This window comes from Symphalangus syndactylus, chromosome 14 (genome assembly GCF_028878055.3).
Source record: "Symphalangus syndactylus isolate Jambi chromosome 14, NHGRI_mSymSyn1-v2.1_pri, whole genome shotgun sequence".
NCBI lineage: Eukaryota > Metazoa > Chordata > Mammalia > Primates > Hylobatidae > Symphalangus > Symphalangus syndactylus.
The window spans coordinates 32,639,201-32,661,018 of NC_072436.2; the positions used below are offsets into that span (position 1 = coordinate 32,639,201).

Consider the following 21,818-nt stretch of genomic DNA (forward strand, 5'->3'; position numbering starts at 1 on the left):
GGCAGGGACAACATCCCAACTATATCAGACACTGAACCAATAAATAAGAACATGTAAAAACAGAAAGCACGAGGCTAATTTGGGTTCAATTGTGAATTCTACCAAACATCTTAGGAAGAAATTATACCAATTTCTTACAATCTCTTTAAAAATTGAAGTAGAGGAAATACTTCCTAACTCATTTTAGGAGGCTCTAATATCAAAACCAAAGATATTATGAGAAATGAAAACTAATAGACTAATATCTACTATAAACATAGATGCAAAATCTTCAACAAAATATTAGCAAGTTGAATCCAACATATATAAAAAGACTTATACACCACTACCAAGTGGGATTTACTCCCTTTATGCAAAGCTGGTTCAACATTCAAAAATTGATTAACGTAATCTGTCATATCTGTTGATATGATGTAACTACAGTTTAGTGATTTGAATAAATAAATTATGTAATCATGTCGGTAGATGCAGAAAAGTGTTTAACAAAATGTAATATTAATTCATAATAAAAACTTTCAGTAAAATAGATAGAGATTTTCTTTAACTTGTTAAAGAACAACTATAAAAACCTGCATCTAACAAAATTCTTAACTGTAAAAAACCCAAAAATTTCCTGCTATGATCAGAAACAAGGCAAAAGTCTCCTCTCACCACTGCTTTTCAATGTTATATTGGATGTTCTAGCTAGTGCAATAAGATAAGAAAATAAAATTTAAAAGTATATAGAATGAGAAAAAAGAAATAAAACTGATTTTTCTCAAAAATGAAATGATTGTTTATGTAGAAAATAAAAGAATTTACCAAAAAAAAAAAAAAAAAGAGAGAAGATAAACAGTCCTGGAACTAATAAATTAATTTTCTATATACTAGCAATAAATAAGGAGAATTTGAAATAAAAAAAAACACATTGTTTACATTAGTACCCCCCAAAATTAAATGCTTAAATATAAATCTAAGAATATATGTACAAGATATGAGAAAAACTATAAAACTTTGATGAAAGAAATTAAAGAAAACTAAATAATGTAATTATATTTTATATTCATAGATAGGAGGACTCGGAAATTGTCAAGATACCGGTTCTTCTCAATTTGACCTATAAATAAACTAAGGTATTAATACGTTAAATACAATTAAATCCCAATAAAAATCCTATAGAGTTATTTTGTAGATATTGATAAACTGATTCTAAAGTTTATATATAGAGAAAAAGGACCCAGAAAAAGCAACATAAGATTGAAGTAGAACAGAGTTTAATAACTGATGGTATCTGACTTCAAGACAGACTATACAGCTGTAGTAATCAAGATAATATAGTTTTAGTGAAAGAGTAGACAGATAAATGGAACAGAACAGAATTTTCAGATATAGACCCACAGACATATAGTCAACTGATTTTTGATAAAGATGGAAAGGTAATACAGGGGAAATAAGATAAATCTTCAACAAACAATGCTGAAACAACTGGCATCTACGTGTGCACATGCACAAAAATAAATCTAGACACAGATCTTCCACCCTTCATAAAAATAAACACAAAATGGAGCACGGATCTAAATTTTTATATATACAATATATAAATATAAATTATATATATTTACATGCAACACCAATGGTATAATCTATAAAGAATTGATAAGCTGGTGATCATTAACATTTCTAAAATATCTGCTCTTTGAAATAAACTGTCAAGAGATAAAAACACAAGACAAAGACAGGGAGAAAATATTTGTAAAAAACATATCATATAAAGGACTGCTATCCAAAATATACAAAAAATTGTTAAAACTCAACAATAAAGACACAAAAAAACCAATTCTATAATGGGCCAAAACTTTTGACAGACACCTCACCAAAAAGACATACAGATCCAATTATCATGTGAAAAGGCACTCCATGTTGTTTGCCTTCAGAAAAATGCAAATTAAACTAACAATAAAATATCACCACATGCCTGTTAGAATGGCCCAAATCCAGAACGCTAAAAGCACCAAATGCAGGTTCAGGATATTAGCTCTTTGTCAGATGAGTAGATTGCAAAAATTTTCTCCTATTCTGTAGGTTGCCTGTTCACTCTGATGGTAGTGTCTTTTGCTGTGCAGAAGCTCTTTAGTTTAATTAGATCCCATATGTCAATTTTGGCTTTTGTTGCCATTGCTTTTGGTGTTTTAGACATGAAGTCCTTGCCCTTGCCTATGTCCTGAATGGTATTGCCTAGGTTTTCTTCTAGGGTTTTTATGGTTTTAGGTCTAACATTTAAGTTTTTAATCCATCTTGAATTAATTTTTGTATAAGGTGTAAGGAAGGGATCCAGTTTCAGCTTTCTACATATGGCTAGCCAGTTTTCCCAGCACCATTTATTAAATAGGGAATCCTTTCCCCATTTCTTGTTTTTATCAGGTTTGTCAAAATCAGATAGTTGTAGATGTGTGGCATTATTTCTGAGGGCTCTGTTCTGTTCCATTGGTCAATATCTCTGTTTTGGTACCAGTACCATGCTGTTTTGGTTACTGTAGCCTTGCAGTATAGTTTGAAGTCAGGTAGTGTGATGCCTCCAGCTTTGTTCTTTTGGCTTAGGATTGACTTGGCAATGTGGGCTCTTTCTTGGTTCCACATTAATTTTAAAGTAGTTTTTTCCAATTCTGTGAAGAAAGTCATTGGTAGCCTGATGGGGATGGCATTGAATCTATAAATTACCTTGAGCAGTATGGCCATTTTCATGATATTGATTCTTCCTACCCATGAGCATGGAATGTTCTTCCATTTGTTTGTATCCTCTTTTATTTTGTTGAGCAGTGGTTTGTAGTTCTTGAAGAGGTCCTTCACATCCCTTGTAAGTTGGATTCCTAGGTATTTTATTCTCTTTGAAGCAATTGTGAATTAGAGTTCACTCATGATTTGGCTCTCTGTTTGTCTGTTATTGGTGTATAAGAATGCTTGTGATTTTTGCACATTGATTTTGTATCCTGAGACTTTGCTGAAGTTGCTTATTAGCTTAAGGAGATTTTGGGCTGAGATGATGGGGTTTTCTAGACGTACAATCATGTCATTTGCAAACAGGGACAATTCGACTTCCTCTTTTCCTAATTGAATACCCTTTATTTCCTTCTCCTGCCTGATTGCCTTGGCCAGAACTTCCAAACAAATTTACAAGAAAAAAACAAACAACCCCATCAACAAGTGGGCGAAGGATATGAAGAGACACTTCTCAAAAGAAGACATTTATGCAGCCAAAAGATACATGAAATAATGCTCATCATCACTGGCCATCAGAGAAATGCAAATCAAAACCACAATGAGCTACCATCTCACTCCAGTTAGAATGGCCATCATTAAAAAGTCAGGAAACAACAGGTGCTGGAGAGGATGTGGAGAAATAGGAACACTTTTACACTGTTGGTGGGACTGTAAACCAGTTCAACCATTGTGGAAGTCAGTGTGGCAATTCCTCAGGGATCTAGAACTAGAAATACCTTTTGACCCAGCCATCCCATTTCTGGGTATATACCCGAAGGATTATAAAACATGCTGCCATAAAGACACATGCACACGTATATTTATTGTGGCACTATTCACAATAGCAAAGGCTTGGAACCAACCCAAATGTCCAACAATGATAGACTGGATTAAGAAAATGTGGCACATATACATCATGGAATACTATGCAGCCATAAAAAATGATGAGTTCACGTCCTTTGTAGGGACATGGATGAAGCTGGAAACCATCATTCTCAGCAAACTATTGCAAGGACAAAAAACCAAACACTGCATATTCTTACTCATAGGTGGGAACTGAACAATGAGAACACATGGATACAGGAAGGGGAACATCATACACTAGGGCCTGTTGTGGGGTGGGGGAAGGGGGGAGGGATAGCATTGGGAGATATACCTAAAGTAAATGATGAGTTAATGGGTGCTGCACACCAACATGGCATATGTATATATATGTAACAAACCTGCACATTGTGCACATGTACCCTAAAACTTAAAGTATAATAAAAAATAAAAAATAAAAATAAATAAATAAAATGTTAACCTACATGTGTAAAAAAAAAAAGCATCAAATGCTGGCAGAGATGTAGAACAACACAAACTCTCATTTATGGCTGGCAAGAATGCAAAATGGTACAACCACTTTGGAAGACACTTCGACAGTTTCTTACAAAACTGAATGTATTTTTACCACATGATACAGCCATCACATTACTTTGATATATAGCTAAAGGAGTTGAAAACTATGTCCACACAAAAATCTGTTCACAGATATTTATAGAAGCTTTATTCTTCTATTTTGGCAAAATTTGGAAGTAACCAAGATGTCCTTTTGAAACTTAATAGATAAACCTGTACATTCTGTCATTGAAATATTATTCAATATTAAAATGATATGGGCTATGAAGACATGAATGAAACTTACAGGAATATTACTGAGTGAAAGAAGCCAATTTGAAATGACTATAAACTGTGTAATTCCAATTATATGGCATTCTACAAAAAGATAAAACTATGAAGACGGTAAAAAGATCAGTGGTTTTCAGGAATTGGTGGGAGGGATAGATGAGTAAGTGAAGCACATAGGCTTTTTAGGGCAGTAAAACTGCTGTTTATGATACTACAATGGTAGATACATGTTTTTATACATTTGTCCAACATGAAGAATGATCCCTAATATGAACTATGGACTCTGGATGACAATGATGTGTCTATGTATGTTCATCAATTGTAACAAATATATCACCTTGGTGGGGAAAGTTGATAATGGGGAAGCTATGCATATGTGGAGGCAATAGATATATGGGAAATTTTTCCCTTTCACTCAATTTTGTTGTAAACCTAAAACTTCTCTGAAAAATAAAATCTCTTACACGCACATAAACACACAATCTTAAACAGATCAAGAAAGTAAATGTATACAGAACTGAAAGTAGAAATAGAAAATATATAATGAGGTAATAGATTTAAAATCATAATTTTGGCTATCACCTTAATGTAGATGGACTAAGTTCTTCCAATTAAAAATCAAATATTATCAGATTGGGTAAAATAATAAAACTCAACTCAAATGTTTCCTGTGAGAGCCATATGAAACATTAGCCTCTGAAAGCATAAAAATACAGGATAGAAAATATTATATCATCCCAATCAGCAAAAGATAGCATATATTAAGATCTTAATTAATTAATAGCTATATTAAGCTCATAAAGTAAACATTAAGTCATAAAGCATTGCTAGAAATAACAAAAGGACTCTTGTTAATTATAAAAATATTTTACTAGTAAGCTAAAATAATTTTAAATATGTATGCACTTATTAACCTAAATTGAAATGTGTGAAGCATATCTTCCAGAATTTTTAAAAGAAGCCAAAGAGGCAAAACTATAACGAAGAGTTTTAACATGTTTCTTAGCTGCTGATAGAACAGAGAAATAACATCAGTAAGGTTAAAGAAGATGTGAATCAAGAAATTAACATAATTGACCTCACGGAAAAATTCAGAGGAACATTTTTACAAATGCAAAAGGAAAGATATTTAATGCACACAGGGAATGTTTACAAAAATTATCTATTTAATGAGAAATAGAATAAATCATAATGCATGTCAAATGATTTCAACTGGAAAAAAATTTCTGTGGCCATAATGCTATTAATCCAGAAATCAAACAGTTGCAACTTTCCCTACCTTCTTAAATGTTTGGAAGTTAAGAAATGTCCACAAAATAATACTCCTTGATCAAAGACAACGTGACAATGAAATTCGAGGAAATATTTGATCTTTTTGAATCCTAAATATATATGCACCTAACACTGGAGCTTCCAAATTTATAAAATGGTTACTACTAGAACTAAGAAATGAGAGAGACAGCGACACAGCAATAGTGGAGGACTTCAACACTTCACTGACAGCACTAGGCAAGTCATCAAAACAGAAAGCCAACAAATAAATAATGAATTTAAACTATACATGACTGGGTGCAGTGGCTCATGCTTGTAATCCCAGCACTTTGGGAGGCTGAGACTGGTGGATCACCTGAGGTCATGTGAAACCCCTACTAAAATTACAAAACAATTAGCCAGTCATGGTGGTGAGTGCCTGTAATCCCAGCGACTTGGGAGGCTGAGGCAGGAGAATCACTTGAACCCAGGAGGCGGAGGTTGCAGTGAACCAGGATTGCACCGCTGCACAACAGCCTGGGTGACAAGAGGGAGACTCCGTCTCAAAAAATAAATAAATAGGCCGGGTGCAGTGGCTCACGCCTGTAATCCCTACAATTTGGGAGTCTGAGGTGGGAGGATCACCTGAGGTCAGGAGTTCGAGATCAGCCTGGCCAACATGATGATATCCCATCTTTACTAAAAATGCAAAGAATTAGCTGGGCATGGTGGTGCATGCCTGTAATCCCAGCTACTCAGGAGGCCAAGGCAGGAGAATTGCTTGAACCCAGGAGGTGGAGGTTGCAGTGAATTGAGATTATGCCACTGCACTCCATCCTGGACAACAAGAGAGAAACTCTGTCTCAAATAATAATAATAAGAAGAAAGTTAAATAAATAAATAAACAAACTATACCCTAGAACAAATGGACTGAATAGATATTTACAGAGCATTTTACCCAACAACTGCAGTATATACATTTTATTCATCAGCACATGCAACATTCTCCAAGATAGACCATAAGATAGGCCACACAACAAGTCTCAAGTAATTTAAGTAAATTGAAATTATGTCAAGTACTGTCTCATACCACAGTGGAATAAAATTGGAAATCAACGCCAAAAGGAACCTTCAAAACCATGCAAATACATGGAAATTAAGTAACCTGCTCCTGAATGATCGTTGGGTAAACAATAAAATCAAGATTGAAATTAAAAATTCCTTGAAGTGAACAATAATAGTGATGCCATCTATCAAAACCTCTGGATACATAGTAGTATTCCATTATATATATGATATATATATACACATATATCATATATATATATATCATATATATATACCACAGTTTCTTTATATACTCATTGATTGATGGGCATTTGGTCTGGGTCCATGTGTATATAGTACATAATACATACTATATGTGTGTGTGTGTGTGTGTGTGTATATATATATATATGAAATGAACTGCTACTATTATGTTGATTTTCTAATTCACATCTTTAACCTTACTGATATTGTTTTTCTATCAGCAGCTATGTATATACATACACATATAGAAAATGGAATATATGCAAAATATATATAGTGGGATATATATAGTATATAATATATATTGGATATATATATATTTTATACACACATATATACAGTGGAATACTACTCAGCCATAAAAAGGAAAGAAATAATGGCATTTGCAACAAGCTGGAGGGTATTAGAGACCATTATTCTAAGTAACTGAGGAATGGGGAACCAAATATTGTATGTTCTCACTCATAAGTGGGAGCTAAGCAATGAGAATGCAAAGGCATAAGAATGATATGATGGACTTTGGGGATTTGGGAGAAAGGATGGAACAGGGGTGAGGGATACTTGCTTTTGATATCTATTTGCATGGAATATCTTTTTCTACCCCTTTACCTTTACTTTATGTGAGTCCTTATGTGTTAGGTGAGTCTCTTGAAGACAGCAGATACTTGATGGTAAATTCTTGTTCATTCTGCCATTCTGTATATTTTAAGTGAAGCATTTAGGCCACTTACATTCAGTCTTAGTATTGAAATGTGAGGTACTATTCTATTCATGTTGCTATTTGTTACCTGAATACCTTGATTTTTTAAATTGTGTTTGTGTTTTATATGTCCTGTGAGATTTTAGCTTTAAGAAGGTTCAATTTTGGTGGATTTGTTTCAAGATTTTGAGCTCCTTTTAGCAGTTCTTGTAGTGCTGGCTTTGTAGTGGCAAATTCTCTCAGCATTTTTTTATCTGAAAAAGACTGTATCTTTTATTCTTTTATGAAGCTTAATTTCACTGGTTACAAAATTCTTGGCTGATAATTGTTTTGTTTAAGGAGGCTAAAGATAGGGCCCCAATCCCTTCTAGCTTGTAGGGTTTCTGCTGAGAAATCTGGAGCAGAAGTAAATTAAATATAAAAGAGAACAACATGAATGAATCAACAGAACTAAACTTTTTTGAACAGCAAAAAAAAAGAGAGACAAACTCTTTGTTAGACTAATTAAGAAAAAAGAAACTGTAATCCCAGCAATTTGGAAAGCCAAGGTTGGAGGATCACTTGAGGCCAGAGTTTGAGACCAGCATAGGCAAGAGAAAAAAAAAAAATCTGAAGAAATAACAAAAATAAATTCTAGAAATCAAAAACGCTGTAAGAAAAGTAAATAATGTTTTTTTTTGTGGGTTTAATAGTAGACTGGGAATGGCTGAGAAAAGAATTTCTGAGCTTGACGATACCTCAATAGAAACCATGAACATTGAAAAGCAAAAGGAAAAAAAAAACCTGAAAAATAAAACAGAGCAGAATATCCAAGAATTATGACACAACTACAAAAGACATAACATACACAAAATGGAAGTTCCAGAAAAAGAAGAAAGACAGAAAAGGACAGAAAAAAATATTTGAAACATTAATGATTATTACTCAAATTAATGTCAGACACCAAATCATAGATTCAGGAAATTCAGAAAACTCCAAGCAGGATAAATGCCAAAACAAACGAAACAAAACAAAACCACTACATCTAACCATGTAATTTTCAAATTACAGAAAATCAAATATAAAAAATATTGCAAAGAAGCCAGGGGTGGAGGGAATTCTTACCTATAGAGGAGCAAGGATAAGAATAACATCTGATTTTTCTTCAGAAGTCTTGCCTGACAAAAAGTAGAGTGAATTGTGCTGAATGGGGGAAAAAAAAAAAAAAAAAGTCTAGAATTCTATACCCTGCAAAATTATCCTTCAAGATAATCCAAAAGTGTACTTGGATTCATTCAAATGTGTATTGCAAACTCTGGGAACAGATAGCTTTACTAGTGAATTCTACCAAACATTAAAGAAAAATAAATTCCAGTCCTTCTCAAACTCTTCCAAAACACTGAAGGGTAGAGAGAACTTCCAAATTAATTTTATGAAGCCAGCATTATTCTCAAACAAAAACCAGCTAGACACCACTAGAAAAGAAAACTATAGGTCAATATCCCTGATACAAATACATATTAAAAAACCACATAATTTTATCAACAGATGCAGGATAACGTTTGACAAAATTCAAACAATTTTATGATTAAAATTCTCAACAAACAGGGCACAGAAGGAAAATACCTCTACATAATAAAGACATATATGAAAAGCCTACAGCTAACATCATACTCAATGGTGAAAACCAGAAAGATTTTCTTTTAAAATCAGTACTAAGGCAAGGATGCTCACACTCACCACTGCTGTTCAACATAGCCCTGGAAGCCCTAACTAGAGCAATGATGCAAGAAAAAAGAAAAGCATCCAAAATGGAAAGAAACAAAAAAGGACGTTGTTTAAATTTTCAGATGACATAATCTTACATATTGAAAACCCTGAAGACTAAATTAAAGACAAAAACAAAACTGTAAGATCTGGTAAATGACTTTAGTAAAGCTGCAGGTTAAAAAATCAATGCACAAAAAGCAGTTATGTTTCTACACATTAACAACAAGCAATCTGAAAAACGAGATGAGGAAAGCAATCCCATTAATAAGGGAATAAAGAATAAAATACTTAGGAATAAAATACTTAAGAATAAACCTACCTAAGGAGATGCAGAGCTCTACACTGAAAACTATAAAATATTGATAAAAGAAATTTAAAACTACGCAAATAAATGGAAAGACATCCTGTGTACGTGGATTGGAAGACTTAATATTGGTAAAATATCTATGCTATCCAAAGGGATCTAAAGATTCAATGGAGTCCCTGTCAAATCTCAATGGCATATTTTATAGAAATGAAAATAATTCTACAATTCATATGAAACCTTGAAGAATTATGACTATCCAAATCCATCTTTAGAAAGAAAAAAAAAGCTGGAGGCATCACACTTCCTAATTTCAAAATATATTACAATGCTACAATAATCAAAATTGTATTGTACTGGCATAAAAACAGATATATAGACCAATAGAACAGAATACAGATATAGTCAACTGATCTTCAACAAGGGAGTTAATAATATACGATGAAAAAATTACATTTTTTCAATAAATTATGGTGGGAAAATTGGATATTCACATGAAGAAGAAAAAAATGAGATCCTCATCTTACACCATATAAAAATTCAAATCGAAATGAATTAAATATTGAAATGTAAAATCTGAAATTTTAAAGCTCCTAGGAGGAAATATATGGAAAAGTCTTCAGATATTTGTTTTGAAAATTATTTTATGCATATGACACTAAAAGCACAGGCAACAAAAACAAAATTAAGTAGGACTACATCAAACTGAGAAGCTTCTGCATAAAGAAGAAAATAACAGAGAATAAAGGCCTAAATAATGGAATAAAATATTTTTGAAATGCATATTTGATAAGTAATCAATTTCCAAAATGTATAAGAAACTCCTACAACTCAATACAACAAACAAAGCAAAACAGAACTAATAACCCAATTTACAAATGGGCAAAGAACTTAAATAGACGTTTCTCCAAAGACATACAAATAGCCAACAGGTTTATGAAAAAAAATGCTCAATGCCACCAATCATCAGGAAAGTCTAAATCAAACCTCAATGAGATATTATCTCACACCTGTGAGCATAGCTATTTTTTTTTTATTTCAACTGGTGTTAGAATATGAAAAAAAGAAACTGTGTACTGTTAGTGGGAACTAAAACTTAAGTTGATATGGTTTGGATCTGTGTCCCCACCCAAATCTCATGTCAAATTATAATATGCAATGTTGGAGGGGAGGCCTGTTGGGAAGTGATTCGATCATGGGGGATGGTTTTCCCCTTGCTGTTCTCATGATAGTGAGTTCTCATGAGATCTGGTTGTTAAAAGTGTGAAGCACCTCGTCCTTCTTTCTCTTCCTACTTCTCTGGCCATGTAGGATGTGCCTGCTTCTCCTTTACCTTCTGCTGTGAATGTAAGTTTCCTGAGGCCTCCCCAGCCATGCTTCGTGTACATCGGGTGGAAACATGAGCCAATTAAACCTCTTTTATTTGTAAATTACCCAGTCTCAGGTATTTCTTCATAGCAGTGTGAAAACGAACTACTATATATGGAAAACAGTATGGAGGTTTCTCAAAAAATTTTAAAATACAAGTACTATTTTATCCAGCAATCTGACTTCTGGGTATTCAAAATAATTTAAACAAGGATCTCAAAGAGATACTAGTACTGTCATGTTCATTACAGCACTATATACAATGGCCAAGATGTCAAAACAACCCAATGTCCATTGAAATATAAGTTGACAAAGAAAATGTGGTATATACAGACAATGGAACACTATTCAGATTTTAATATTGCAGAAGGAAATTCTGCAATATGTAACAATATAGATCAACCTTGAGAACGTTATGCTAAGTTAAATAAACCAGTCCCAGAAATAAAAAAAAAAAAGCATGGTTCTACTTACATAAAGTATCAAAATAGCCAAACCCACAGACTCAAGGAGTAGAACAGTGGCTGTCAGGGGCTGTGGTGACAGGAAAATGAATGTTACTAATCACTGGCTTAAAGTCTCAGGTAAGACTCAGAAGCTTTAGAGACCGGCTGTAAAACTTTGTGACTATAGTCAAAAACAATTTGTTGAACATTTAAATGTTTTTAAGAGGTTACATTTCATGTAAAAACAAAGCTTCTACTGAAAAATATAGATAAGACATTTGAACATGCATTTCAGAAAACAGAATATCCAAGTAGAGATTTTCAACCTCATTAACAATAAATATAATGCTAAATAAACCCCAATGATAAACTACTGAATACCCAGTAGAATGCTGTATTTTAATATTCAGCATTTACACTCCTATGCCTATACTCATCAACATTACAATGTATAACTTACAAGAGTGTTACAATGTGTGTTAGTTTTTGGTGGAACAAATTATCAAAACTTTAAATGATCCATTTAAACAGTATCCATTTATCATTTTACAGTTCAGTAGGTCAAAATTTGGATTGGCTACCTGAAGTTCTTTGATTAGAATCACACTAATCTGTTTTCTGGAGACTCTAGATTTATCTACTTGCAAGCTCATTCAGGCTGTTGGGCAAATGAAATATCTTGTGTTTGAAGGTCTGAGGTCCACATTGTCTTCCTGGCTGGCAGCACCGGGTATCTCTAAGGTCTTTGAGCCCACTTTCAGGTCCTTCAATGTCAGCAACATTGAAAACTCCTCATGTCAAATTTCCCCTATGCTTTAAATTTCGCTGTCCTCATCTAGGAATAGCTGGAGAAAATTCAGCTTTTAAAGAGGTCCTATGATTAGAATGAGCTCACTCAGATAATCTCCCTTTTGATTAACTGAAAATCAACTGATTAGTAACTTTAATTACATCTGGAAAATCTGTTTTGCTATGTAAGGTAAAATTTTCATGGGAGTAATACCTCATTATGTTTCCAATACTGGGGAGTAAGGCATAAAATCTTGGGAGTAGGACACTTTTATGATTTTACCTACCACAAATGTAATATAACAGATAACAGAAAAAATGAACAAACTACTCTTATTTGCACTAACATTGTTGAATCTCATAATATAGAGCGGGGAAAAGCCCAGCACAAGAAACGTTTACTATTTGATTGCATTTGTATGAAGTTAAAAAATATTGAAAAATGTGGTTCAGACACAGTGTCTCACAGCTGCAATCCCAGAGCTTTGGAAGGTTAAGGTGGAAGGATGGCTTGACACCAAGAGTTCTAGACCAGCCTAGGCAAAAAAGAGAGACACTATCTCTACAAAACCATAAAAATAATTATCTGGGTATGGTGCCAGGTGCCTGTAGTTCCACCTACTTGGCAAGCTGAGCCAGGAGGCTCAACTGAGCCCTGGAGTTTGAGGTTATGGTAAGCTATGATCCATGACCACTTCACCGCACTCAGGTCTGGGAAAACAAGCAAGATACTCCTTCTAAAAAATTTTTCTTTTAATAGAAAAATGCAAATTAGAGCACTTAATATAAATTACAGCATTTAGAAAGACACATTTGGTACAAAAATTATGAGTAAAAACAAAGATATTATTATCATAAAATGCTTGATATTAATTAACATTGGAGCACATATGAGTTAGAAACTTTCTTATTTTAATTTTTTAATTTTTTCTTTTTTTATTATACTTTAAGTTCTAGGGTACATGTGCACAACGTGCAAGTTTGTTACATAGGTATATATGTGCCATGTTGGTTTGCTGCACCCATCAACTCATCATTTATATTAGGTGTTTCTCCTAATGCTTTCCCTCCCCCAGCCCCCAACCCCCTGACAGGCCCTGGTGTGTGATGTTCCCCGCCCTGTGTCCAAGTGTTCTTATTGTTCAGCTCCCATCTATGCGTGACAACATGCGGTATTTGGTTTTCTGTCCTTGTGATAGTTTGCTGAGAATGATGGTTTCCAGCTTCATCCATGTCCCTGCAAAGGACATGAACTCATCCTTTTTATGGCTGTATAGTATCCATGGTGTCTATGTGCCACATTTTCTTAATCCAGCCTATCGTTGATGGGCATTTGGGTTGGTTCCAAGTCTTTGCTATTGCATACAGTGCTGCAATAAACGTACATGTGCATGTGTCTTTATAATAGCATGTTTTATAGTCCTTTGGGTATATACCCAGTAATGGGATGGCTGGGTCAAATGGTATTTCTAGTTCTAGATCCTTGAGGGATCGCCACACTGTCTTCCACAATGGTTGAAGTAATTTACATACCCACCAAGAGTGTAAAAGTGTTCCTATTTCTCCACATCCTCTCCAGCATCTGTTGTTTCCTGACTTTTTAATGATCACCATTCTAACTGGAGTGAGATAGTATCTCATTGTGGTTTTGATTTGTGTTTCTCTAATGATCAGTGACCATAAGATTATTAGATCATAATTACAAAAATTATTAGTAACAACAAAGATACTATCATAAAATGCTTGATATGAATTAACACTGGAGCACATATGGGTTAGAAACTTTCTTATTTTAATTTTTTCTTTTCTTTTTTTTTGGGGGGGGGCAGGGTCTCATTCCATCACCCAGGCTGGAGTGCAGTGGTGTGATTGTAGATCACTGTAGTGTCAAACTGCTAGGCTCAAGCAATCCTCCCATCTCAGCCTCCCAAGTACCTAGGACTACAGGTGCTGCATCATTATGCTCAGCTATTTTTTTTATTTTTATTTTTTGTACAGATGGGGAACTTGCTATGTTGCCCAGGCTGGTCTTGAACTCATGGTCTCAGGCAGTCCTCCTGCCTCGGCTTCCCAAAGTGCTGGAATTACAGGCGTAAGCCACAGTGGCTGGCAGGAATTTTCTAATTTGTAATCTGTGTTTGGTTACATTGGCATTAGCCTTATCAAAAGTTACTCTGCTGGACGTTCATGTTTTGTGCACTTTTCTCTATGTTTCTTATGTTTCATAGTGAAACCATTAAACTAAGCAAACAAACAAAAATCCTTGTATGCAAGCATGCTATTATATTCATTAATTCATCAAATATTAATTTATTTCATATCCATTATATGCTAGTCTCTGGGTGGTGGAATTCCAACAGTAAACAATAATGAAAAAATGTCCACATGAAGCTTGCAGTCTAGTGCTAAGATGCTGTCAGTTTTCTACTTTAATTTAACTCTGGATGTAAATAAAGTATCAGCTTTAAAACACTTATAGCAATATAACTACAAGGTGAAGCATTAAGCCCTTTAATTACAGTACCACACGAAGTTACTTTTCTATTCATACTGTATTCTCAGCATTCAAAGACTGATGTAATTAACAAAAATAAAGTTTTGGAAATAGGTCCAGCTGAGGCTCCAGAGAGAGAGAGAAAGGGGTAGATAGCATAATTATGCTGGGTTCTTGAAGACAAAGGAGGCTGATCCGTGCAAGCACTAGAGAGTTGCTACTTATCACATTTTGTCTGCACTCAGTAACCAGCCAATCTTACCAAGACTTTATTTTTTTTGGGGGGAAAAAAAGAGATTAAAAACATATTTTTTCTTCAAGTATCCTGAACTTTTATATTGGAAGGCAAAGAATCATGACATGTTTCTTTGGGCTACCTAAATCTCAGTTTTTTAAAGCATTGATAAGCTTTCCTTTCTGAATATAAAATTTTATGATAAAAACCTATACCTCCTTCAGAAAACAGTTTGGGACACAATGTTTATGCAGTTCCAAAAATTATATAAATATGTGTGTGTGTGTGTGTGTGTGTGTATGCAATTTGTAAAATGTTTTGTTTGGGACTTTTAGGAAGAAACGCTATATTTAAATGTTAGTTATAGGCCTTAAGAAATGAAATAGTCTTGGAAAGGAGGATGAGGAATGTTTTTGAACTCCAAGAAAGCTTTACTTTTTTTATGAGAAAGAAATAATATAAATTATTCTTGAGATTTACTGGAACAATCTTTTTTCCTCATAGCTTACTGACCTAGAATTCAGTATGGATTCTCATCATCAGTCATATGAGCATTTGCTACATATAGCCCTAATTGTTTATATAAATAGACAATTACCAAATAATTAACTGGATTCTTCTGTAATGAGTGGTAAGAGGCAGAAATAAAGACCTGTATTAATTTATAAAATCTCTGTACAAGCACATACAGAGAAAGAATTATTCATGAAAATGTTTTCAGGATAAATTATAATAAAAAATAAGCAAAAAGAAACATCTGAAATACTAGTATAATATTGAATATAATAAAATACATTAAGAATCCAAAACATTAAGAACTAAAATCCTATTATATAGAATTTCAATAAAATGCCAGTAAACATTGTATTTACCTAAATAAATTATATGGAAATATATAATTATATCAAAACTACTTTCAATAGTGATGTATAAGTACTTTAAAAATATAACCATAACTATACTGGCATCTTGTGAAAGATGTAATTAGATACAGAGGACATTTTTATGTTTGTCCAAAACCATTTATGATACTCTCATGTATCTCAGCTAAAAATACAAGTTAGAAAATTGATCATTTAATTGCTGCTTCTCAATCTCTTTCATATCTTTATTTTAGGCCTCATCAACTCCTAAGTGGATAAAGCAAAAATTTTAACATATTCTGTTTCCAATTCTTTCCATCTTCCTTTAGCTGGACATTTTCCACATTGTAGACCTTATGATCTTCCTAAAGTGAAAATATAAACTTACATTCTGAGAGTTGCAGTGGACAGTATTACTTGTCCACTTTCCATTTACCCTCTCCCCCTTCCTAGTAATTACCTTCTAGATGTCCCATTCTTCTCTCTGAATATCATGATGTTTGAGGAAACTAATATTTTCCTCCATCACTTTGCTGGCCAATCAACAGGTTTACCTGACTAGTTCAAAGTTAATCCTATTCCCTTTATCATAATCATTAGTTCACTTGACCAACAACTTGACTGATCAACAAGGTACTTCCCTGTTTTGTATAATAAAAAGATTGGCTTCTGTAGGGAGATAGAACCATATTTAAGCCAACGAAATATGGGGGATATTATGAGGGAAATATATCCGGATAGTGTGGAATTCTAGACCAATTTATTGCCCATTGAGGAATCTAGCATCAGCCAGAAAACAACCTAGACAGAAGAGTATAAAAGAGGGACTCTCAGGGAAATAGGACCAGAGACATTGGGTTGAGTCACCCTGAAGCCCTTCCAACCTCAGCATTTATATTTACCTAAGTCCCCAGGTTTCATTATGGATTTATGAGTTTGAATGGAGTTGCCAGTTTCTTGCATGTAATAGCATCTAAACTGAATTATAACTCTTCTGAGTTCCTTTTGATTTTAAATAAATTTTGAAAAGATGGTATGCCATTATCTCTTTCTCTCTCTTTTTTTTTTTCAGTTTGCCAAATTTCACAGGTTCTCTCTTAACTCAAGATGTTTGCAAATAATACTATTTTGGCCTGGAATTCCCTTTCCAATCCCTCTATTCTTGATTAAGTCCTCTATCACCTTTTTGTTTAATCTAAGATTGCTTTTCTAATGCCTCAACTAACTCCCACTTTTCTACAGACTCTCATGGTACACTAATACCAAAGCATACATGGTACACTAATAATAAAGGAACATAGATGTTCCTTATTGAAACATTTAACAAGCAACATCATATGGAACTGCATTTTTACTGCAGTGAGCTAACATCAAGCACTGTCATTCATTATCCTAGTACTCCTTGCTTCAAGTATTGAATCTAGAATATAATGTCTGAATAAATAATATGGAGTCAAACATACATAAGTGAATAAATGAATAAATATATCCACATTAAAAATTAACTTATGTGAGTTGTTGAAGCGTGATGTCATTGTTAATCAATTGAACTCAGAAGAATAATTACTTCTTTGACATGGTTTTATACACCCTGCTCTCTTTGTCAGTGCTACATAATGCCTTGGATAGCAAGGAAATCAGTGTCGTACTCCCTTCTCAGCCTTTTGTCAATTAAGTCTCCAATGGCAGTAAGAGCACTTCAAAATTGTTAGGACAGTGATCAGTATTGTGTGCTTATAGAAGTTCAGTACGATATCACCAATAATGTCTCCTGAATCTTCAATAGTGATAGACAACTGCTCAAAACACAAAATGAGTTGTGTGTACAATTTATAAATGTGTATGTGATTTACAGTAGGTATCTTTAAACAGAAATTTTATTCATTTTTTAATGAATGCTTTCATTGGATCAAGTCATATACTATAGGTTGATCTGTAGATGTTTATTAGGGGAAAATAGCATAAACTGAATAGAACATAAGAAATAGACCTGGGAATTTCTGAATAGGAGCTGCTCGGTCTGTAGCATTTGTATGCTGCATACCCTTGGGCATATGAATCTCTCTCTTGTTTCTTCTAAATTACGAGCTTATGATTACTATACAGTTTTTCTAAGTATTAGAGATAATCTATGTAAAATATTTAGGACAGTTCCTTCTACATAATGAGCTTTTGCTAAATAGTGGGGTTTATGATTGCTTTTATTGCTGCTGCTGTTATTATTGAAGATCACCAGTATGTTTAAAATTATTGCCAGGCTTACACTCTTTAATTTAATCCTTCTAGATGTTTTTAAAGAAAAAATAATACAACAGAATTAAACATCTTTGGCTGTCAAACTGAAACCAACATTTATCTCTGTTTAGTTTCAGCTGTTTTGAAAACGTGTGAGGTTACAGGTTAGGGGGAGTGAAGCGTTTGCCAAAAAAGTATGAAGATAGGATGACAAGAGTTTGAGGTTGCCGTGAGCTATGACCATGCCACTACACTCCAGCCTTGGTGACAGAGTGAGACTCTGTATCTGGGGGAAAAAAAAAAAAAAGAAAAAGTGAGATGTGGGTGGTGTGAAGTGAGAAAGAAATTAGTATTTAATTTGCATTGCCATACATTTTACTTCTGCTTTTTCACAACATACTTCAGAATAGGAATTATCATAACCATTTTACAGATGAAGAAACTAAGGCTCAAGCAATTAAAGTGACTTTTTCTAGATCACATGGACAGTAAGTGTTGAAATCATGAGTTAAACCGGGACTTTTATAAATGCCTAAAGCTGTGCTCTTCCTACAATTACATTCATCTTCAAACTAAATATTAGCAGTCATTGTCCATTGAGCTTTAATAGCAAATGGAGATAAATCTATCAGAAATATTCGTAGCTGTTGAGAAGCTAAAAGGAGAAAGCAATGCTAGCGGCCATCTTGGCTAACTGCCCACCTAATGCAAAACTAATATAATTTAGCAAAAATAAAACTAATTTTCTTGATACCAAGCTTTTCATGAATGTGTCTCTTACATAATGAAAACAAAATTTTCATGGAATAATTACTTTCTCAAATGGAAACATAAAACTATAAAACAAACTTATTTGTATATTATAATTACAAAAATCTAAGCATATTGGAGTACAAAAAATGATGAAATTGATGGACTAGGACAAGAGGGCTATGATTCAATAACTTTTTCTTCAAAACTGAAGTAAGTCTAAGATATTTCCTTCAAGAAAATAAAATTAAAAACAAAAGTCAATATTATCGAATTTTTTTAAAAAGAAAGAAACAGAAGAAAACTTACCAGACAAATCAAATTTCATGGAAAAAAATAGTATCTAGCTCTCATATGGTAGCATACTTGCAGATGTCATAAAGGATGTCACACGATGGTCTTAATTCTCCTATTTTTTCTTTGAAATTCTGAAACAATGAAAGATAAATGTGTTCAGGAATTTTATCATCCTTAAAGAACATTGAAACTTGCAGCTGCTTGCAAATTGTTCATTCATTCACTTATTCATACATGTTATGATCACTGATTATTTTCTATGCACACAGCAAAGTGCTAGTCTTTGTCAGGAACACAAAACAAATGCAAACTTGGACTCAATTCCAGAAGTCTAGGAGCCCACTGGAGCTGATATATAAACACTTGATTACATAAATCTAGGTGTTTTCTTGGTAATTAGATGGGGTAGAATATTATCGGTGCTTAAAAGAAATAGTGCAGATAATAAATTCTAGAGTAAGTCAGAGAATCGAGATATCATTTTGGGCTAGCGTGTTCAGAGAAGGCATCACAGAAGTAATCACAATAAAAAACAAGCTAGACATCCTTAGAGGGATATCAATATTCTCTTAACCAAAAATTTAAGAGCTTTTTTATCTTTATTCCACAAAAAATGCAAATCTGGTAATGATCTCTCTCAAACTATTCAAAAGTGAATTATTCAATTAACTGGACTGTTAGCCATCCAGTAAGCCATTTAGTCATTCATTTTTTTCTACACATATTTATTGGCACTAGTTTGGTTTAGGGTATTCTTCTTGGAGATAAAGATTTAGCGGTGGTCTACACAGACTAGTTTTTGTTTTAATGAAGCTAACAGTCTATCAAGAAATATAAGATTTAAATAAATTATCAGCCCAAAATATTACTTCCAATTGTATAAAGATTAGGAAAGAGAGTTACAGGTTGATAAAATAATACATTAGAAGAAAGTTTTATCTCCTCAGCATAGGCTATGCAGGCTGTGCACTGCACAACTCTAGGGGCATCTTTCACAGAAATTACAGCATAAATGTATTTGAACTTTATTTAAACTGAATGGGAAATTACTGCTAGCAGTGACATAATCAGCTATGCATTTATAAAAGATGCTCTGGCCAAAGTGTGAAGAATGGATTTGAAATTGAGAACAGGAGTCAGCATGGAAATACTAACAGCTTTTTAAAATGATCCATGAGAAAAATGGTAATGGTGAAGAGAATGGAGTCAGAGAGGGGTGGATGAATATATTTTAAAGACAGAATTGACAAGACTTGCTGCAGGTTGTATATGGTGCTGAAAACAAGGAGGATGCAAACTTTTCGAAGTGTTATATACTGACAAAGGTCATGGTGTTAAAGATACAAATTTGGTGGAAATATTAAATAATTATTCTTTCTACTTACTTTGTATAATTTACCATGAAACCCCTAAGTGGATAAATCTGTTAGGCATGTGGAAACACACAAATGGGCTGGAGATTTTTACTTAAGATTTTTTTCGTAAAACTGTATAAGATATTCTGAAGAGAAGTAATATTGACAAGAGAAACTAGGATTAATTTCACCTCCAAAAATTGCAGTGGACGGGTGAACTTCATCTGTCTTAGCACATTAGCTTTACTCCTCAGTTTACATTCATTAACCTCGTGGCTGATGCAGAAATTTTTTTTCCGTTCTTAAGCCTGTAGCTGGATTCCTGGGACAGCCTCAGGGGTAGGCCTCTTGCGCAATCTCAGCAGTCACTCATCATCATCATCAAGTGCCTTGGTTCTCCCTCAGGAATTCCTTGTCAGAATCTAGGGAATCTTCTTGTTTTCCTGTATGTTTAGCTCAAGAAAGTCCCCATGATCTGCTGCTCTCTGGCTCCTTGCTTTTATTTCATTTATCTGCACTGATAAACAGACAGACCCAGTCTAAATTCTGGCTCTACTTGCTTTGGATGAGTGACTCCAGCTATCTTACTCATCTACTTTGTGAATGTTAAATGTGAAAATGTACGTAACGGTGCCCAACATATATCAGGTGCGCAATGACTGTTATTTACCATTTTTTCCCAGAGGAACAATTCTTACTCTGCTTTTACTTTCTTCTAGTCTGTATTTCTGGTCCCTACCTTCTTTTTCTCCAGAAGGTTGCTCATGTTTGTGCTACACTCTCAGACTCAGGATATCTATGGCTCCATCATGATACATTTCCTGCATCTATTTCTAGATGATTCTAGTTTGGGGAAAATGCATGGTGGGAACGGTGCATGCACAGAGATTGCTGTTTGTTTACTATGTTAAGAGATATAATTGCTGTGTACAAAAAATTTGGAAGAGTTTAGTAATCAAAACCCAGTTTAAGAGAATAGAGTGAAATAAGGATAATCTTTGATTCCACAAAAAGAAGAGGGCTCTAAGAGGTCATGCACTAACAATATTGCATATTAGTATGGACAGTTTTGTTTATCAAATGCATCACATTATGATTTTTTAAATTACTTATAACAACTTTATGAGGTGAGAATGGATGATATAATTCTCATGTTAAAGAAGAGAAAACAAAGCTCAGGAAATTTAATAGATTCAAGGGTAACCGCTGGTGGCTCCAAGAGATCTGAGTTCTAGACTAGACTCATTAAACTAGCTGTGGCTGCATA

The 21,818-nt window shown here is 33.8% G+C and overlaps 1 long non-coding RNA gene across 4 annotated transcripts in view; it reads left to right on the plus strand.

Moving 5' to 3' along the window:
* Positions 1-21,818, plus strand: part of LOC134732324 (uncharacterized) — a 364,373-nt gene that overhangs the window by 75,386 nt on the left and 267,169 nt on the right. The window lies entirely within an intron of this gene.